Raw genomic sequence first — 22,965 nt, forward strand, 5'->3', positions numbered from 1 at the left:
CTTCTATTGATCAACAAAAAGGGGTTTGTCTTTTGAAAAACCAGACGGTGTTTGCAGATATGTCTTGTCCTGAGCTACACTCCACATCTTTGTCTCTTAGAATCTCGATTTTGTTGTTTTGAACATGTTTTATCTTGATATTGTGGTTTGGGTTGTCTTGTTTTCAGAATATGAGTCCGAGTGTTTGGTCCCAGATAGAATCACTTGTGTGTTGATTGAAACAAAGTGTTGATGTTTTATCTTGCTTCATTCCGACGGTTATGCCTTGTGAGGATATGTCGTTTTTAGAGTCATCCGTTCTTGGTACCCCTTTGCCCTTTATGACAAATAGGGGGAGAAATTTAGGTTAAATTGACTTTAATCTGGTTTATGTTTTTATGATGTTATTATGGCCTATTATCTTGAACAATGTGGTGTTTATGCTCATTTATTTCTGGTTTATCCTTGTGATTAAAGTCTCTGAATGTTTGGTTCTTCGGTTCTCTGTTTTCTAATTGCTTTTGAATTTGGTGCAGTAATGTGTTTTGTGTGACATGTTTCAGAACCAGGAAAATGTATGGTGTTTGATCATTTTTGGATGAGTGCAACAATGGTTTTTGGTAAAGTGTTCCATGACCTAGCGCTTTGGTTTGGAAGGTTTGCACTTGGTTCTCCTTGTGTTTAGCTGGTTTGTTGTCCTTGATGTTTGTGTAAAGTTTTAACCTTGGTTAGGGTTTTGTCATTAAATGGCCAAAGGGGGAGATTGTTAGGTTTTAGGTTGGCCTAATTCAATGACTTGTCATGTAATGTTCCTTTTTGTTGTTGTTGTTGTTTTTCTTTGTGTTTAAAAACTTTGGTTAATAGTTTTTAGGCTCTTAGAGGCAGTTTGAAGAAGTTACTGGTTTCTCATTAAAAGCCATGTGAGAACGAGACAAGTAATGGGGAGTTACTGGTTTCTCGTCAGGATGAGACATGTAATGGGGAGTTACTATTTTCTCGTTCGGAGCTATATCAGGATGAGACATGTAATGGGGGGTTACTATTTTATTGTCAGGAGTTGCGTCAAGGCAGAACATGTAATGAGGAATTATTGTTTTCTCGTCAGGAGTGGCGTCAGAATGAGATTGTGATGGGAGTGAAGTTGAAGCTATTGTTTTCTCGTCAAGAACATCGTCAGAATGGGACATGTAACGAGACCATAGCTGAAGCTACTATTTTCTCGTGAGGAACCTCGTCAAAATAGGATGTGTAACGAGACCAATATTGAAGCTACTGTTTTCTCATTAGAAGCTGCGTTAAGACGAGACAAGTGATGGAGAGGATACATTTGTTCTTCACGTCAAGACGAGACTGCTTTGTCGTTAGGAAGTGGGTTGCTTCAGATCTACGAATCTGGCTTTCACGTCATAACGAGAAACTGTCCGGTTAAGACATGACAACAAAAATGTCTTCATATTTAAGAATCTTGCTACTCTGTTTTCTGTAGACTTTTTGGGAGATATTTTTATTTGGGTTTTTGTTGATAGAAGTCTTGGTTTTTCTCTATGAGCCTTGGGTCTCGGGAGATTGAATCAAGAGAGGACGTGATATAGCCGTGGGCTGTCCTTTGCTCTTGATTATTGGCATGTTGCCTTGATTCGTTTGATGAAAAGGAATTTGTGGGTTTGGTGAACTTGAAGAAGGAAGTCTACCAAAGGATGGTGAGGAAATGCACTATGTGAAGATGGTCAGGATGGAGACAAGCTGGGAAGCTTGTTGTTGTTACTAAGTCTAGAGGTCCTCAAGGTTGTGAGTATCGTCTAGTCTGGAACTTTGAATCTTCATTTATAATTTCCTGGGTTTGGCTGCCCTGGAGTGGTTTTTACCTTTGAGGTGCTCAAAGGGTTTACCACTTTGTAAACAAATCTTGTGTTGTGTTTGCGATATTGTTTATATTCCGCTGTGCTTGTTTTAATTTGATAATTGCTTAGTTCATTGTTTTTGTTATTTGATGATTAGAGGTAGAACACGATCCTAGTAGATCTTTTAGCGACAACGAAGATGAAGATGAAGCAAGCGATGAGAAGAAACCGCTGATTTAGTAGAAGGTGAGTGTGTGGGTCTGGTGGCGCTCATAATACCCGACCCGACCCGCATTACCCACCCCGTGCCCTCCCTGCCTCACAAAACCTGAGACCCGCGGATAATATTTTCTAGAGCCGGGTCTCAGGTACGGTTTTTAATACTTGCAACATGAGGGTCGGGTAGCTGAAATGCCAAACACCCGGCCAGCCCTAACCCCTTGTGCGCCCTTGGTAAAACCTAGGCCTAGTCCCAATCCATGGGAACGCATGGCCCAAGGAGATTGTCTCCTTGGGCCATACGGCCACATGTATGGAGGCTAAGGTTTAAGCCCTAGCTGTCCATACAAATCCAAGAACCAATTTGATTGGTTCTACATATATAGTTCTAATTGAATTAGAACTCCTCCTTTGTCCAACATTACTTAAATCTAAATCTCTACTTCCCAGCTATGCCTATAAATAGAGAGGAGCCTAGAGAATAGTTTTTTATTTGCTAAATTCTAAATTTTTCCGGGACTTCCAAAGACTGAAACATTCATTTATGACCTAGAAAATGTTCTTTAACATGTTAGGATCTAAACTGGAAAATTTTGAGTAATTTTACATTTTTTTGCTATTTTTAATTGAATTTGGCGTTCAAGACAAAGTTGTAGTTTTTTGCAATGCCTGTAGGGATTATGCTTTTGAAATGCTGTCTATGAGAAAGTCATAAAAATTGTTTAAGACTTGTGCCTGCAAGTAAAAATTGTGGTTGACGTTTTGGTCTCGGCGGAATCGTGTTTCGATTTTTATCGAAACAGATATTGCCGTTATTAAATTCGTCAACTGGTTTAAAATTCTTGATTTCTGCAACTAGGCCTGTGAGAATTACGATTTTGGATTTACTGCTATAGACAAGTCCTAAAACTAATTAGATATTTGTTTTCAAATGTAAAAACCGTTGTTGACGTAATGGTCCCAACAAATTTACATTTTGAGTTATATCGAAAGAGTTATGATCCGTTGAACATTTGTCGACCAACCTAGAAATTCAGAAAAATCCTGCAAGCAATTTTGTTTTGTAAAAAACCTGTTCTGTGTGATAATCAAAGATTTATGAAATTTTCATTATAGAATATGATGTATATATGATAAACGTATTGGGAACTCAAAAGAAAATTTTTACAAGATCAATTTCATAAAGTTTAGGTATTCTTGAAATTGAGTTTCAAGTTTATGCATACAGGGTATGGAATTATGCATAGTTTCTTGTGAATTCTTTGATAAGCAATAAACGATTTTTATTCAGTTAAAATCATTTGATTGTTTATAGATTATTGTAATGATTAAAAAATTATACAAAGGGTCGTACCATGCTTAAAAACCAAAATACCACATAAAGGTTAATTATGTGCTTGACACATAAATTAAGGCAATTCAACATACCAATCATGAATTTAATTCATGGATTGACTGTTGCCTTGGAGATTATGATCCATGGTGAATTTTCTTGATGGAGTTGGTATGAAAGACTACCAAGCTCTTAATGGACAAATTATCAATGACTTTTCTGAAGTTGAAATTTGGTCTATTAAACATCAAAAAAAAAAAAAAAAAAAAAAGGATATAGTTAAAGCTCCTAATTTAATTAGGAAAAGTTGTTTCTTTTGAAACAAAAGTAACAAGGCTTAAGTTGTAAAGGAAATGCAACTGTTGCAAAAACTCGTAAGTTTTTAAAAAATCAAGTGGGAGATTCAAAAATGAATATGGCAGTTTTCGTCATAAATCTAATAATGATGAAGTGATACAACATCTTGCATTGGCCATGGGCCCTGCTCCCTACAGAGGCTGTCGTTTTTTCACTTCATTGATTATGAATGGATATTCGAAAGGATGAAGGAGACTATTTTTTTCATTTGGTAAACGACCACGCCAATGTGGAGTTAATCAATTGGATAGTCAAATCTAAATTGACGGTAATACACTTGACTGGTATAAAGATATTAATCTCCCGAAGGAGCTATGTTATCTTAAGATTAGAAACTGCAAAACACGTCTGTTCATTAATAGGGTAATAACATTAATGATGAGATGTCAGTCTCACGTAAGTCCATATAATTAAGGATGCCTCGCCTTGGCCATGAGCCCTGCTCCTTACTGAGGGTGTTTCTTAATTATAGGATTAGGCAGCCGAAGCTTTTAAAATATTATATGTTTTAATTGGGCTTACTTACATATTCTATTTATTGCATATATATATATGCTCATATTTAAATATTTTATCAAAACTAGAATGTCTTCATCTTGCCTATTGTTGTTGATTTGACTGAACCAAGTTACGTAGTCTAGAAACGTAATTTGGAAAAAGTGCTCAAGGCTAAAGGAAACACACGTGTGTTGTCTTAGCTATATCTAGATATTCTAGTTTTGGAGGTCTCTCAAAAGGACTAGCAATGATATACTCATTGGCTAAAGGTGAAATAGAGATGACTCAATGTTACATGTTGATTACTATGTCAAATGTACCCTTGCAAGAGATGTAGGAGATCTCACTTATTTCAGAATCTTTGGGATGTCTGAAAGAGATGTTTGGTAAAACTTCAAGTTGCATTTAGTTGCAAGGAAATTGAAGTTGTTGGATGATGAGAACTTTGTTGAAAAACAAAGATGGCTGATGGTACTCCAGTAAGAGAACATTACACTGGAGGTATTGGGTGCAGAGATTTATTGAAATCTCATGTAGATAGTATTCTACACTCCCTGTAGAATTCTTTCAATCAGTTAGGGCTAAAATGTGTTGATGAACACACATTAGCAAAATTGGTGAATGAGTTGATCATAGCAGAAAGTGTCCTAAGGTCCATAGTCATAGTCAATACTTCTAAGCCGAAAGGTTGAAGGAAGAAGAAAAATCCTAACAAAGCATGTTGGCAAGGTTAAATGCCAAGTGAATAAAATTGGAAAGAATCAAAGGTTGAGCCAAGTGAAAGTGCTCTGACTGTTGTGATACAGGGCATTGCAAAAGAAACTACACCATGTTTTAGAATGCAATAGTGAAGGTAATCCTCCTACTTAAAAGGAGAGATGCACCTAGGCACTAGGAGTTGGACAAGGGTTCCGATCCACTCTAGTAGAGTTGTTGAACTTTATAATAAAAGAGTTCATTAGACCATCTTAAACATGGTTGGTGAATTATGACTCTTGATTTATAGTATGACTCTTGATTTAGGTATTCTTACAATTCTGTGATTGTGATGAAATCAACAAGTGCATAGACAAGGATGAATCCTTCAAAACAGTGGTGGTTAAAGATAAATTTCTCAATAGATTGGAATCTAAGATGAGAAAACTTTAACAATATAAGACCTTGTAGTATGTTTATAGTAGTCTAAAGTTAATCTTTAACTAAAGTGTCTAAAGACACAATTAGGCAAGCATGCATCTATGGAATGTCAAGTTTGATCCAATTGAGATCAAACCTGTGACAAGGCCATTAGTACAAGAGAAATGGTGTCGCCCAAATTCTCTAAATCATCTTGGATGATATGGGAATACTATCATTCAAATCGTGATTTGAAAAGTCTAAGGTAGAGTATGTCTATACCCTAGGCAGATGAGCCATTTAGTGGGAGAATTATCAAGCAATCTTGGATTATTGACTCCACTATGGAAGCTGATGTGTCATAGCTTGTGAGACTGGGAAGAAAACAACACTTGCTCAGGTTTTCTTGGTGGATTTTAGTATCATTTGGATAGAGCAAACTCCTATTATGTTGTTTCACAACAACAATGGAGTAGTTGCAGAATCCAATGAACTAAGGAACCATATGAATGGAAATCACAAGAGGCAAGAGTATCTATCCCATAAGGAAGATAGTATCTCAATGAGATATAGTTACCATTAAGATTCCATTGGCTGAGGTTTTGATCGATTGGTTCACAAAGACCTTGCCATAGGAGATTTTAAAATCTCGCTTGGGTGGAATGGGGGTCAAATGTGTGCCTAGTTGGAATTATAGGCAAGTGGGAATTTGTTTGAATTATGTCCTAAATCCCAATGATTTAATATCTGTGTTGACATTCAAATGTTTGTAATGAATATAGATGTTATATTCACTAATTAAAATGAATTGAGCATATAGCATAATAAAATGTCTTTTACATGCTTATTACCATGATCATCATATTTATTATGCATGTGAAAGGTCCTAAGATTACATTGAATATGGCTATGGGTGTGAGTAACGTTGTTATCACACAAGGTCATAGTCTATAATCATTGTATCCTTAAAGTATAAAGTTCGCAGTCAGTAAATGGAACTGGGCATTCCATTTTTGAGTAAGACTGTTACACATAGAATCTTGGTGAACTACCTTGATCAAGCGAAGCGATGACTTCGGGATTGATGTGTAGTGTGCTGAGAACTTAAGGCACTGAACGGACTAAGGAGTTGTCTTTTCATAAAGATATTGTATATTAAGGAAATACAATAAACTCCCGAAAGACTACTTAGACCTTGATTCTGAATCCTGAGAAAGTTCGTGAACTCAGATGTGAAGTGTTGATTACCTAGATGTATTTAAGAGTGAGACTTATCATTGGTCAACAGAAACTCAATACGTTGGGTAATCACATTTAACATTATGGGAACACCAACTTCAAGAGGGAATCCAAATTTTTTGTTAGTAAACAAAAAGACAAGAAATTTTGTGTTGAGATAGATTTTATGGATATTATTCTCAGATTCTTCCGCTGAAGCATTTTGGTTGGCATACCAAAATATATACAAGTGTTTTTCATATGTATAAGAATAATGTAAAATCAGTGACTCAAGGATAAAGAGGTAGAGAATTAAGTGGTAGTATCTTAAGCCTTAATTTTGCTACGGAATATTTCATGGAGGAATTATAAGTCAAAAGTCAAAGGGATTAATTGCTTAAAAAAAATTATTAATTGGAGTTCAATCACAATCATTTAGTGGAATTAATTGTGATTAAAATATTATTGCATAATAAATGTCAGGGTGACATGATTACGAACATATTTAAGCCAATAATATTTTTCCATTTAGGTCCCTCACCAAGGTGATGTAATTTAAACATAAGGTTTTCTTATTTATTAGGCGAAGTGTTTTATTTATTTAAAACATGGGTGACAGAGATTTGGTGTAATTGGGCTTGGGATAAATCCTAGAGGCCCTATGAGCATAAGTGGAAAAACATAAGGTCAAAGATTATCACTGGGCCTATGTATTTGCGACAAGAAGAAAGGGCTGGGGCAAAACCCAGGCCCATTCCTCAACCATTGGAACACATGGCCCAAGGACATTGTCTCATTGGGCCATACGGCCACATGTATGGAGGCTAGGGTTTAAGCCCTTGCCGTCCATACTAATCCAAGAACGAATTTGATTGGTTCTACATATATAGTTATAATTCAATTAGAACAACTCCTTTGTCCCATATTGCTTAAATCTAAATCTCTACTTCCCAGCTATGCCTATAAATAGAGAGGAGCCTGGGGCTCTCAAATCATTTAATCAAGTTATCTTGTTACATAGTTTTCATAAACTCTTTGAAAATTATATTAGTTCTTTGTTTAACTCACGAAGAACAAAAGTTGAAGATTTGAAGAGCCAAGTAAGAGCCCACACTCTCTTGGTTATTATCAGTCATTGATGAGAAGATCTAGAGGTCTCTATATTCTTGAGTGTTCTTGAAGAAAGAAGAACTTATTCTTCGTGTTCTTGAAGAAAGAAGAACTTATTCTTCGTGTTCTTGAAGAAAGAAGAAATTGTTCTTTGTGTTCTTGAAGAAAGAAGAAATTGTTCTTCGTATTCTTGAAGAAAGAAGAAATTTTTCTTCTTGTTCTTGAACAATAAAGAACATGTTCTGGGAGAAGCAAAAAAATTTTTCCCCAAAGCCAGGAGTGGCCGTTGATATCCAAGTGTTCTTCGTTCTTGAAATTTAATTTTAAATAGCAACTATTCTTCACATGCTCTTCGTAAAGGATCTTGGCATGGGAATTCGATTCCTTCAGTTGATCAAATACTTTGATTTGCAATCTTATTCCTGACAGCTTTCTCCTCCATGTTATCAACGCATGGGCTAAGGAATTTCATCCCTGGTCCATGAGTCCACATCTTTGGACATGGGCTTGGATTCTATTCAAAGCCCTTCTCCCTTGTACCCTACACATGCCCAGTGAATAGTCCCTGGCTTTATGTGTTTCAGTTATGCTCATTAGGCCTCTAGGTTTTATCCTAAGCCTAATTACACCATATCTCTCTAGCCCATGTTTTAAATAAATTAAATATTTTGCCCAATAAATAAGAAAACCTTATTATGGTTAAATAACATCAACTTGGTGAGTGACTTAAATGAAAAAATATTATTGGCTTAAATATTTTCAAAACCATGTCTTCTTGACATTCATTACGCAACAATATTTTAATCACAATTAATTCCACTAAATAATTGTGATTGCACTCCAATAAATATTTTTGATTAAACAATTAATATCTTTGACTTTACTTAATGTTAACTTATAATTCTACCATAAAATATTTCGTAGCAGAATTAAAGTTAAGGCTACTACTACTTAATTATTTACCTCTTTATCATTGAGTCATTGATTTTACATTATTTTCATACAGGTGAAAAACACACATATATAAAATGCTTCGGCAGAAGACTATGAGAATAATATTCATAAAAACTAAAAAACCTCTACTAGCATACTAAGCCTATAAATAGAGAGGAGCTTAAACTCTTAAATCACTCATCAAGTTCCCTTGATAATTGATTCTTCAGAAACTCTCTGAAAATTAATAGTTCTTGAGCTAACTCTCAAAAAATAAAAGTTTAAAATTTGAAAAGCCAAGTAAGAGCTCATACTCTCTTGATTGTTGCTAAATCTAGAGGTCTCATTATCCATAAAATATGTCCAAATTGGTGTTCTTGGTTGTTATAATTTAATTTTAAATAGCAACCGTTCATCGCATCCTCTAATTTTTTGTTGTCCAATCTTGCTTTTGCAGCACAATTCCCAACAAATATAGTTCATCCAAGAACGAAGGTTCACTTTCTATTGTTTTTTATGACACTCAACTTTCTATAATTAAATAAGTTATCCTGTAATGAAAAAACTTTTGTGGAATATTATAGACTTCCCTTCCACTACCTTAAGAAGCACGCCTATGAGATAAATAGCCATCATCAAAACCCCAATAATTCTTCTAAACTCCACTTATCTTACAAGTGGAAAGTGTATTTTGACTTAATTAACCTTCTTCCCACAGAAAGAAAGATCAAAACCACCTCACTAATAAGCTGAGGCAAGTTATTGGATAATTTAAAACGTTTTAGAGCCCTTAAGGTGGAGCACTATGAACAATAAACCCATGATCACTTGATTATTTTAAGTCTTTTTCCCATGAAAAATTGACCTACACCACTATTTTCCATGCAAATCGGCCGACCAAATTTCATGGTACAATGGGGATATTGCCAAGTGGCAGGTTGTCTGTTCATATATGTGCTAATCCATTTCAAAGTATTATCATTAATTTTCTTATATATATATATATATATATATATATATATATATGGTGGAGAATCTGTGCAAAAGTTTGTGTATGTGCTTCCCATGCAATCATGGGCATACAATGGTGCATAGACAGAACGTGATTCACTTTTTCATTATCAATTAATATGTAATCTAATGGAGGTATTTTTTTAAAGATTAATTACTTATACTTCCACATTTAGTGAAGGAGATTCAATTGCCAAATTAAACTCAATAGTTGGTTGCAAGTTAGCCTGCCATGCATCTTGTTTATTTACATGCTTTCTATTAGCTTATCAGGAATATTCGGACATAACAAAAGGGATGGAAGTGACAGAATAAATGAAAAAACAAACTAAATAATGTTTAATATACTTTAATTCCTGTTTGTTTTATTGTAAAATATTATCTTAAAATATTTCCAGAAAAGACACCTATTTTCCGTTCTTTATACACGAAAGACTGAGGTCCCTTAGCTAAGGAGTAAAGGAAAATAGAAGAAAAGAAAGAAGTATGTTTGACTTAGCTTCTTATGATTTTTCATCATGAGTACATGGTAAGAGAGATAGGTAGAAGGATTGAGGAGGGGTTTTTTTTTGGTTAAAGGAGAAGATGAGATGAAGAAAAGATAATTTTACATTTTTTTTTTATTTAATTAAAATCGTAGAGGGGTGACCAACAATGACTATTCTATGGCAGGAACTGCATGAGCTCCCTCAAGACTAATTGAGTTATAACGGGACCAAATCTTACTAAGATATCAGTGATTCCCAAGGTGACTATTATCAATCAAGTCATAACGTGACCCAGTCAAACTCATGCTTGGTACATGTTCAACATAATAAAATTTTTTATGAAACCACTAAATTACCGGCACTTGGGGTGAAAACTTTAGGCGTGGTGGTGAGGATAGAGAGAATGGCAATTTAGTACTCCAAAAAAAAGGATGGGCAAAAAATTGTAAAAACATATGATTGCCTCATCGCCCTTATATTTTTTACCTTCCAATCTCGGAGGGTTGAAGTGGACCAAGAAGGAGAATATTCCAAGGGTGGTGGTGTTATATCCTCTTGGGATTATTATTATTATTATTATTTATTTATTTGTAATATGGGGTTCATTAAAATCCATGATCTGCCAATTGACATGTCATTTTCCAGCTTGAATTTTAAATTCTATTGGAAGGGGTGGTCAGCTTTAGAGTTGGTAACCTTGCACCCAAAAAAAGAGGATATTTGCTGAGATTCTTTTTCCTATAAAGACTTCCACTTAAGTTGGCACTATTGGACCCTCCCTTCTTTCTTCTTTCTTTTTTCTTTTGTTTGAAAGAGTTGTGTCCTTTTCTTTTATGATGCCTGATGGGTCATTTTTTTAATTATATCCCAACAAATAATAAATCATGAAACCAATTGCAATCTGATTCTGTTCATTGCCACCATCGCCACCGTAAGAACTTGAGTGGAAAGATAAGCTAAAGCGACCCAATTAATAATAACTTTTATACATTCTATCTTTGTTCAAAAATTGGATCTGGAAATATGGGATCTGGGAAAGACAACGATTTATTTTTTTCATTTTTTATTTTTTCAAAAACCAAAAACATGTATGAACACAGAAAGGGACAGCCAATTTGAGATCAATATTGATCCACTTGGATCTTCTCCCCAATTTTAATGGTAATATAAGATTGAGGAAGGACTTAAGGAAAAGTAAAAACAAACTTCAATGGGCTCATGACACGTATCTTCTCTAGTATTTATTTTTATTTTTCAAGAGTTCTTCGACTTCCTATAATTGCATTTTGATCCTTCTATGAAACTCTTAATTAAAATACTCAAGCTCGATAGTTAAAATAATCAATTCTCATTAAATTTATCTCAATGGGATATTTCTTTTTTTTTTTTTAATTTCTATTAAAGAGATTATGAATTCCATGTTGAGCATCAATGTTACCCTAATGCTATAAGCGATCATCAAATACACCAAGATTTTGATTAAGAAAGATCTCACTCTTAAATGTATCAAAATAACTTACACTTCACATTTGAGTTCACATTCCTATAAGGATTGAGAATCAATGCTATAAGTCGTCGTGAGTTAAATTTATTCAATTGATTGTAGTTTATAGAATAATAACTCATGTAGTCTAGTTCAATGTTAATCCAAATACACCAACATATCAATCAAAAGTCTCGACTTCCATGATCAAGACAAATGATAATGATTGATATATTGTGGTCTTGTCATATGGGAATGTCTAATTTCATCACCGACTATGAACTAGGGCTTATGATTTAGATATTTTACATGATAATCTCATTAACACACCTAAACTTTATTGATCAAATAAATATATAAACACAATGTCTGATGTTATTGTTAATCTCAAAAAGTAAACAACTTTATTAATAAAAGAAAATATCATACAAAAACAAATTGGGTTTTAGGGCATTATCCCTTAAAACTTGTCACTTGCCTCAAAGCCAATTTGGCATACATTTGACACCCATCCCCTCTAAGTGAAACTCGGAAGTTTTCTTCGGCAAGGTCTTGGTGAAGGGGTCTACTAGATTCTCTAGTGATGCTATATTTGTTTCCCTTTCTTTTGATTTGTTGGCTCTTTGGATTGTGTAATTGCTCCACCGTTGTAACAAAACAACGTGATAGCATATTGCTCGAATCACCCAACACCAAGATTCATCAAGAATTTACTGAGCCAAACAACCTCTTTTGCTGCTTCACAAGCATAGAAGTACTGAGCCTCCATAGTGGAATCAACAATACAAGATTGCTTGATACTTGTCTAACGAATAGCTCTACTGCCCAAAGTAAATAGGAATCACAATCATAATGGAAGAATATGTTGGGAGAAGCAACAATACACAAACTCCCTCTTTGTGTGAATCTGTAGGAAACTATAAAATAGAGCAATATATATGGGGAAAATTTATATCCAAACCCCACAATCACAAGACACGATTTTTATGTGGAAAACCTTCCCGGTGTGAGAAGGAAAAACCACAGGACTGTAGTCCACTCAAACAATTCCACTATCAGCAATAACGGGAATACATGAGTCTTCTCTAGTCTCAACTAAAGGCATACAATCAGCAACTATCTTCAAGAAATACAATTCCTTGGCACAAATCAGCTTCTAAAAGAAATAAAGAAAGATCTCACCCAAACAAAGGCTATTATTCACTGGCTCAAAAACCAATACAGAATGCTCAGAATCCAATCTCCACCGTTCACTACAAAGATTCACGTGTCATGAACATTCCTGCAACATTTTAGCTTAATCAGACCATAAACACTTATTGATCAAAGTTGTTGATCAAGTCTAGACGGAATTTCCAGAAATTGGTTTTTGGACCTCTTTTCTTCTATTTCTCTAGCGGCTGCTTGTATCTTTTTCTTTTCTTTTTATACTCTCTTTGCAACAACAAAGGATATTACGTTTAGCAAAACCTATCCCAAATGGGCCTCTCCATATGGGTTTAATAAAAAACACACATGGGCTACACAAGTTTGGACCATCCTCCCCTTAAGAGGGAAACCCAACCTAAGAAATTTCACATTTCTCGACTAGGTGGAGGGATTCGCCATCCCAGCGATCGAGCGACAAGTCTCAAGCTTCTTCCTTGCTAGAGCCTTCATTAACATATCAGAGCCATTATCATCGGTGTGAATTTTCTCAAGTGCTTGCAATTTGTCATTAAGAGTATCTCTTATCCAATGATACCTTACATCGATGTGTTTCGATCTCGAATGAAATGAAGAGTTCTTAGCAAGGTGAATAGTACTCTGATTATCACAAAACAACACATATTGTTGTTGCTTGAAGCCAAGCTCCCATAAAAACTTTTTCATCCATAGCAATTCTTTATAAGATTCCGTTGTTGCACTCAACTTTGCTTCAGCTGTAGAAAGTGCAATACATTTTTGTAACCTTGATTGCCAAGAAACAGCCCCTTCTGAGAAAGTGATCAAATAACCCGAAGTAGACTTACGGGTATCCACATCTCCTGCCATATCAGAATCTGTATAGCCAACCAACATTAGTTTGCGACTCCCAAAGCTAAGACTCAACTTGGAAGTGCCTTGTAGATATCTCATAATCCACTTTACTGCATTCCAATGTTTTCTTCCTAGATCTGAAAGAAACTGGCTAACAACACCAATTGGAAAGGCTATGTCTGGCCTCATACAAACCATTGCATACAAGAAGCTTCCTACTACTGAGGCATATGGAATTCTTTCCATATCTTCCTTCTCTTCATCTGTAGAAGGGCTTTCCTTTGTGCTCAACTTAAAGTGTGTAGCAAGAGGAGAGCTAACAACTTTACCCTTGTTCATGTTGAACCTTCCAAGCACTTTCTCAATGTATTGCTCCTGTGATATAATCAGCTTCTTGTCATTTCTACATCTATGAATACGAACCCTAAGAATCTGCTTTGTTGGCCCTATGTCCTTCATTGCAAATGACTGACTTAACTTCTTCTTCAATTTGTCAATTCTGGAAGAATTCATGCCAATAATCATCATGTCATCAACATAAAGCAATAGAATAATAAAATCACCATTAGGAAATTTATGCACAAAAACACAATGGTCAGAAGTAGTCTTCCTGTAGCCTTGCTCTTCCATAATAGACTCAAAGTTCTTATACCATTACCTGGGTGCCTACTTCAAACCACAAAGACTTTTCTTAAGTTGACACACATAGTCCTTTTTCCTTTCACCATGAAACCCTCTGGCTGTTCGATATAAATCTCCTCCTCCAAATCACCATGAAGGAAGGCAGTTTTCACATCCATCTGTTCAATCTCTAAGTCTAGGCTAGCGGCTAAGCCAAGAACCACACGAATGAATGACATCTTCACAACAGGAGAGAAAATCCCATCAAAGTCAATAGCTCTTCTCTGTCTGAATCCATTGACAACCAGTCTAGCTTTGTACCATGGTTTTGAAGTGTGTTCTTGTTGCTTCACCCTCTAAATCCACCTATTTGTCAAAGCTCTCTTACCCCTTAGGCAACTTCACCAACTCAAAAGTCTGATTGTCATGCAATGACTGTATCTCATCCTACATAGCATCAACCCACTCTGACTTATGTTCCTCTTCACCTGGACCTTGCCATTCATGCCAATAATCATCATGTAATCAACCTAAAGCAATAGAATAATAAAATCACCATCAGAAAATTTTTGCACAAAAACACAATGGTCAGAAGTAGTCTTCCTGTAGCCTTGCTCTTCCATAATAGACCCTAACTTCTTATACCACTACCTGGGTGCCTGCTTCAAACCATTAAGACTTTTCTTAAGTCGACACACATAGTCCTATTTTCCTTTCACCCTAAAACACTCTGGCTGTTCCATATAAATCTCCTCCTCCAAATCACCATGAAGGAAGGCTGTTTTCACATCCATCTGTTCAATCTCTAAGTCTAGGCTAGCGGCTAAGCCAAGAACCACACGAATGAATGACATCTTCACAACAAGAGAGAAAATCTCATCAAAGTCAATAACTTTTCTCTGTTTGAATCCATTGACAACCAGTCTAGCTTTGTACCATGGTTGTGAAGTGTGTTCTAGTTGCTTCACCCTCTAAATCCACCTATTTGTCAAAGCTCTCTTACCCCTTAGGCAACTTCACCAACTCAAAAGTGTGATTGTCATGCAATGACTGTATCTCATCCGGCATAACATCAACCCACTATGACTTATGTTCCTCTTCTCCTGGACCTTGTTGTTCATGCCAATAATCATCATGTCATCAACATAAAGCAATAGAATAATAAAATCACCATTAGGAAATTTTTGCACAAAAACGCAATGGTCAGAAGTAGTCTTCCTATAGCCTTACTCTTCCATAATAGACTCAAACTTCTTATACCACTACTGGGTGCTTGCTTCAAACCATAAAGACTTTTCTTAAGTTGACACACATAGTCCTCTTTTCCTTTCACCCTGAAACCCTCTGGCTGTTCCATATAAATCTCTTCCTCCAAATCACCAGGAAGAAAGGCAGTTTTCACATCCATCTGTTCGACCTCTAAGTCTAGGCTAGAGGCTAAGCCAAGAACCACACGAATGGATGACATCTTTACAACAGGAGAGAAAATCTCATCAAAGTCAATACCTTTTTTTCTGTTTGAATCCATTTGACAACCAGTCTAGCTTTGGACCATGGTTGTGAAGCGTGTTCTTGTTGCTTCACCCTGTAAATCCACCTATTTGTCAAAGCTCTCTTACCCCTTAGGCAACTTCACCAACACAAAAGTGTGATTATCACGCAATGACTGTATCTCATCCTGCATAGCATCAACCCACTCTGACTTATGTTCCTCTTCACCTGGACCTTGCTGTTCATGCCAATAATCATCATGTCATCAACATAAAGCAATAGAATAATAAAATCACCATCAGGAAATTTCTGCACAAAAACACAATGGTCAAAAGTAGTCTTCCTATAGCCTTGCTCTTCCATAATAGACTCAAACTTCTTATACCACTACCTGGGTGCCTGCTTCAAACCATGAAGACTTTTCTTAAGTCGACACATATAGTCCTCTTTTCCTTTCCCCTTAAACACTCTGGCTGTTCCATATAAATCTCTTCCTCTAAATCACCATGAAGGAAGGCAGTTTTCACATCCATCTGTTCAATCTCTAAGTCTAGGCTAGTGGCTAAGCTAAGAACCACACGAATGAATGACATCTTCACAACAGGAGAGAAAATCTCATCAAAGTCAATGCCTTTTCTCTGTTTGAATCCATTGACAACCAGTCTAGCTTTGTACCATGGTTGTGAAGTGTGGTCTTGTTGCTTCACCCTCTAAATCCACCTATTTGTCAAAGCTCTCTTACCCCTTATGCAACTTCACCAACTCAAAAGTGTGATTGTCATGCAATGACTGTATCTCATCCTGCAGAACATCAACCCACTGTGAGTTATGTTCCTCTTCACCTAGACCTTGCTGTTCATGCCAATAATCATCATGTCATCAACATAAAGCAATAGAATAATAAAATCACCATCTGGAAATTTCTGCACAAAAACGCAATGGTCAGATGTAGTCTTCCTGTAGCCTTACTCTTCCATAATAGACTCAAATTTCTTATACCACTACCTGGGTGCCTGCTTCAAACCATAAAGACTTTTCTTAAGTCGACACACATAGTCCTCTTTTCCTTTCACCCTGAAACCATCTGGCTGTTCCATATAAATGGCCTCCTCTAAATCACCATGAAGGAAGGCAGTTTTGACATCCATCTGTTCAACCTCTAAGTCTAGGTTAGCAGCTAAGCCAAGAACCACACGAATGAATGACATCTTTACAACAAGAGAGAAAATCTCATCAAAGTCAATACCTTTTCTCTGTCTGAATCCATTGACAACCAATCTAGCTTTGTACCATGGTTTTGAAGTGTGTTCTTGTTGCTTCACCCTGTAAATCCACCTATTTGTGAAAGCTCTCTTACCCCTTAGGCAACTTCACTAACTTAAAAGTGAGATTGTCATGCAATGACTGTATCTCATCCTGCATAACATGAACCCACCCTGACTTATGTTCCTCTTCACCTGGACCTTGCTGTTCATGCCAATAATCATCATGTCATCAACATAAAGCAATAGAATAATAAAATCACCATCAAGAAATTTATGCACAAAAACACAATGGTCAGAAGTAGTCTTTCTGTAGCCTTGCTCTTCCATAATAGACTCAAACTTCTTATTTCACTACCTAGGTTCCTGCTTCAAACCATAAAGACTTTTCTTAAGTCGACACACATAGTCCTCTTTTCCTTTCTCCCTGAAACCCTCTGGCTGTTCCATATAAATCTCCTCCTCCAAATCACCATGAAGGAAGGTAGTTTTCACATCCATCTGTTCAATCTCTAAGTCTAGGCTTGCGGCTAAGCCAAGAACCACATGAATGAATGACATCTTCACAACAGGAGAGAAAATCTCATCAAAGTCAATGCCTTTTCTCTGTTTGAATCCATTGACAACCAGTCTAGCTTTGTACCATGGTTGTGAAGTGTGTTCTTGTTGCTTCACCCTGTAAATCCACCTATTTGTCAAAGTGCTCTTACCCCTTAGGCAACTTCACCAACTCGAAAGTGTGATTGTCATGCAATGGCTGTATCTCATCCTGTGTAGCATCAACCCACTCTGACTTATGTTCCTCTTTCAGGGCTTCTGCATAAGACTCAGGCTCTCCCCCTTCAGTTAGTAACACGAACTCATCTATAGAATTTTGAGTGCAAGGATGTCGGTCTCTGGTAGACCTCCTGAGTGGAACATTTGGTTGTATCTCTGGTACTGACAACTAATCATGAGTGTCATCTTGTAAAGGAACATCAGTATCACCTGGACCTTGCTGGTCATTTTGAACATCATGTTCAACCTATGCTGGCAAATCTGTCAAACGAGCAGGATCGAAGTCAATCAAACCATCATTGTAGTGAGGCACTGCCTTTTCTGTCTTCTCAATATCATGTATGGTTTGGTCCTCCATAAATATAGCATCTTGGCTTCTCACTAGATTCTTCTCAACTGAATCATACAATCTATAGCCAAACTCATCAAGGCCGTAGCCTAGGAAGATACATTGTCGAGTTTTCACATCTAGCTTAGACCTCCCATCTTTGAGAATATGCACAAATGCCTTGCATCCAAAGATGCACAAATGATCATAAGCAACATCTCGGCCAGTCCAAACCCTGTCTGGTACATCAAACTGAAGAGGGACACATGGTGTGAGATTAAGAATGTGTACTGATGTACTCAAAGCCTCCCCCCAAAAGGAGTTTGGCAACAATGCTTGCGAAAGCAAACACCTTACTCTCTCAACTAGTGTTCTGCTCATCCTTTCAGCTAAAGCATTCAACTGAGGAGTCTTCGGAGGTGTCCTTTGATGTCAAATTCCCTATTGCCTGCAATATTCTTCAAAAGGACCCCAATACTCTCCCCCATTATCTATTTTGATGCACCTTAGCTTCTTCCCAATTTGCTATCAGCTAAGGCCCGAAACTGCTTAAACAGATCCAATACCTGATCTTTTCTTTCCAAGGTATATACCCATGTTTCCTTGAATGATCATCTATGAAGGTCACAAAGTAAAGGCAGCCACCAAGTGTTCTAGTCTTCATAGGTCCACAAACATCTGAATGTACAAGATCAAGTATGCCTGGCTTTCTTGTGCAAGGGGAACTCTTGAAGGAGACTCTGTTTTGCTTCCCTGTCAAACAATGTGTTCACTTTTTCAATGATGCACTCTTCATCCTAGATAGAAGATTCTTCTTGGCCAGTATTGCCAAGCCTTCCTCACTCATGTGGGCAAGTCTCTTATGCCACCATTCTACTGACGACTCATCATCCATTGCATTAATAATGTCTTTGGAGAGTTTTGCCTGCAGCATGTACAAAGTAGAAAACTTTTGGGCCCGAGGAACAACCATAGCACCTCTTCTGAGCTTCCAATGACCATTACTAAAGGTGCTGCAATACCCATCATCATCAAGTTTACCTACAAAAATCAAGTTCAATCGGATGTCAGGAATATGCTTCATATCTCTAAGAACTAACCTCATGCCATTACTCATCTCCAAGCACACATCTCCAATACCAACGATTTTGGCCAAGCCATCATTGCCCATCTTCACTATCCTAAAGTCACCGGCTGTATAGGACTTGAAGAAATCCTGTCAAGATGTAGCATGAGTTGAGGAGCTACTATCAATCACCCAGCTGGTCTCATGGCATGCAAAATTAATGACATCATCATCGTAAATAGTGAAGAAGTCTCCAGAAGTAGTGGTGGCAACTCGATCATCATTCTTGCCATTGTCGTTCTTTATCTCCTTCCCTTTCTCTTTGTTCTCTCTCTTCAATTTTCTGCAATGCTTCATGATGTGCCCTTTCTTGCCACAGTGATGACACTCAACATTAGCAAACCGATTTGACTTGTTTTTGTATTTATCTCTATTCTTTGGACCTCCGCTCTTACTCTTCCCCCTTCTTTCTATAACCAAAACTTCTGACTATGAAGAGGATCGCTGTGATTTTTTTCTCGTCTCTTCATTCAATACCCTACTTTTAGCCAAATCCATATTGATTACACAATTTGGAGCTAAGTTAAATAATGACATTCTAAATGTCTCCCAAGAGTCCGACAATGTACCAAGTAAACACAACCCTTGAACCTCATCATCAAACTTGATACCCATCCCCGCCAGCTAATTAATAATTCATTGGAAAGTGTTCAAGTGATCTGTTAAGGGAGTTCCATCTTGGTATCTCAAATACATCAATTGCTTCATATGAAACATTTTATTATTTCCGGTCTTACGGGCATACAACTCCTCAAGTTTTTTCCAAAGTGTGCGTGCATGTGTCTCACCATCAATATGATTCAAAACATTATCATCTACTCACTGCCTAAGATATCCACAGACTTGTCTATGCATCAAAGTCCATTCTTCATCAGATTTACTATCTGGCTTCTCAGCAACAAACACAGGTAAATGAAATTGCTTCACATAAAGTAGGTCTTCCATTTTACCTTTCCATATATGATAATTTGAACCATTCAAAGACACCATTCTACTTAGATTACCCTTCATAATTCAACACAAGATATTTAACAAAAAAACAACCACTTATGGGCGCTCGATTGCACCTCGCTCTGATACCACTTTGTTGGGAGAAACAATAATACACAAACTCCCTCTTTCTGTGAATCTGTAGGAAACTATAAAATAGAGCAATATATATGCCAAAAAATATATATCCAAACACCGAAAGCACAAGACACACGATTTTTACGTGGAAAACCTTCTTGGTGTGAGAAGGAAAAACCATGGGACTGTAGTCCACTCAAACAATTCTACTATTAACAATAACAGGAATACATGAGTCTTCTCTACTCTCAACTAGAGGCATACAATCTGCAATTATCTTCAAGAAATACAATTACTTGGCACAAATCAACTTCTACAAGAAATAAAGAAAGATCTCACCCAAACAGAGGCTACTGTTTTCAGGCTCAAAAACTAATACAGAATGCTCAAAATCCAATCTTCACTGTTCACAACGAAGAGTCATAGTAATGAACATCCCTGCAAAATTTCAGTTTAATCAAACCAGAAACACTTGTTGAATGAAGCTATTGATCAAGTCTTGACGAAATTTCCAGAAACTAGTTTTTGGACCTCTTTTCTTCTATTTCTCTGGCGGCGGCTTGTATCTTTTTCTTTTCTTATTATACTCTCTTTGCAACAACAAAGGATATTAGGTTTAGCAAACCCTATCCCAAATGGGTCTCTTCATATGGATTTAATAAAAAACACACATAGGCTACACAAGTTGGGCCATCCTCCACTTAAGAGGGAAACCCAACCCAACAGAATATGTATAACTAGTGGGTGTCTAATCTACCCTATGGTAAACAAGCATATAACTTTTCATTCTTTGAAGATACTTTAGTATATGCTTTACTACTACCCAATGAAGTTATCTAGGGTTTTACTAATACTTGCTAACATGACAAATGCAACATATATATATATATATATATATATATATATATATATATATATATATATATATATGTTCTTTGATAGTTATCCCGCTATCCTAAATCACCCTTGTAATCTATTTTACTTTATTGCAAGTTTATATTGTATTTAACTATCTTGTGAGTTCAAATAGTCAGCCTATCTATTTGTAAGTGTTTTCATTTAATTAATTCTCATGTTTATTTACGAGTACACTATCTTCTCTTCAACTCTTCAAGCCTCCAAGAAGATATTTTCTGTCTAAAACTAAGCACACCTCTCTTCAAGGCTTAGAGACCTATTTATAGGGTGTAAAACAAACCCTAGAAGCCCTAGTAATCCCAGAAGAACGGTAATTCAGTCTCTCGGTCAGATTAGGAGACCTAAAACAGCTTTCCTTATGAATTTGAGCATCTTCTGGACTTTTCAACACAAGTGTGCTCATGCCCACCTGTGGTGCGCTCAAGCCCACTTATGCACGTGGGTTGATTTGTGCTCTGTCCCACTTTTTCAGCATCAACATCATAAAAAAATCATGTTTTAAGCCCGAATTCAATGGAAATTCTTGTATTCTTTTAAGAACCTGAAAATAACACAAAATCAAAAAGATAACAACACTAAGGAATTAAATATGCGAGTTAAGGGGCTTGAATGTGCAGCATTTGGCGCTTATCGTTTACTTCTGCATATAAACAAGAGCTCATTCCATACTCGACTTTGAGGTTTACATACTAAGTCTTAGACTTACGCAGTATTTGTGGCTTGTCAGATTATCTATTTTAAGAGAACTTTTAAAGGGAAGAAGCCATACCAAGTTTGATCAGAATAACTATATTTCGATTAGTAGCTCTTAGTATATAATTAATGGTAATACATGCATACCTTGTGATTTTTAGACATTCTTAGATCTATCATTTCCACCTTCCGTTTTATTTACTCTGAGTATGCTTGACAGGCAATCCCTTTAGTTAGTTACGAGTTAACTAAATTGGAGGAATTATAAGTAACTCTACCAAAATGGTCAATGCTAGTTTTGGGGGTGCTACAAAGGTATAGTGCAATAGTACATATATTGGAGAATTACGCTTAGGATAAAACCTAGATGCCCGCTAGACGAGGTACACACATAAGGCTAGGGAAAATTCCCTAGCCCTATGTGTTGGGTTCATTGGGAAAGGACTTGGAATAAAATTCAAGCCCATGCGTTGAGGCAAGGGAAGAAGAGGCTAGAGTTTTTCCTTAACCCTTGTTGTCCCCCCTAGTCCTAGTATGACTAGGATTAGTTTTTCCTAGTTCTAATTAAATTAGACCTACCACTTGTTCCACATTGGTTATTTCTCAAAATCTGCTAGCCTGCTAAGCCTATAAATAGAGACAAGCCTAAGCTCTCAAATCACTTATCAAGTTCTATTGATAATTAATAGTTCTTGTGTTAACTTACGAAGAACAATAGTTAAAGATTTGAAGAGCCAAGTAAGAGCCCACAGTCTTTTGGTTATTGTTAGTCATTGGTGAGAAGATCTAGAGGTCTTACTATCAGTGAGATCTGTCGTGTTCTTGGAGAAGAATAAGCAAAAAGAATTTGCCAAAACCCAAGTGTGGCTGTAGATTTCCAGGTAAGTGTTCTTCATTCTTGCAATTTAATTTTTAAATAGCAACCATTCGTCACATGTTCTTCTTAAAGTTGTTCTTGGGCATGAGAATTTGAATTTTTCGCTATGCAATGTTTATTTTGCATTCCTATTCCTAGCAATTGAAAACAAGAACAAAAACCCTATGAAAACCATCTTTTTCACACCAAACACTTCGGA

This window comes from Corylus avellana, chromosome 2, assembly GCF_965113065.1.
Source record: "Corylus avellana chromosome 2, dhCorAvel1.hap1.2, whole genome shotgun sequence".
Lineage (NCBI taxonomy): Eukaryota > Viridiplantae > Streptophyta > Magnoliopsida > Fagales > Betulaceae > Corylus > Corylus avellana.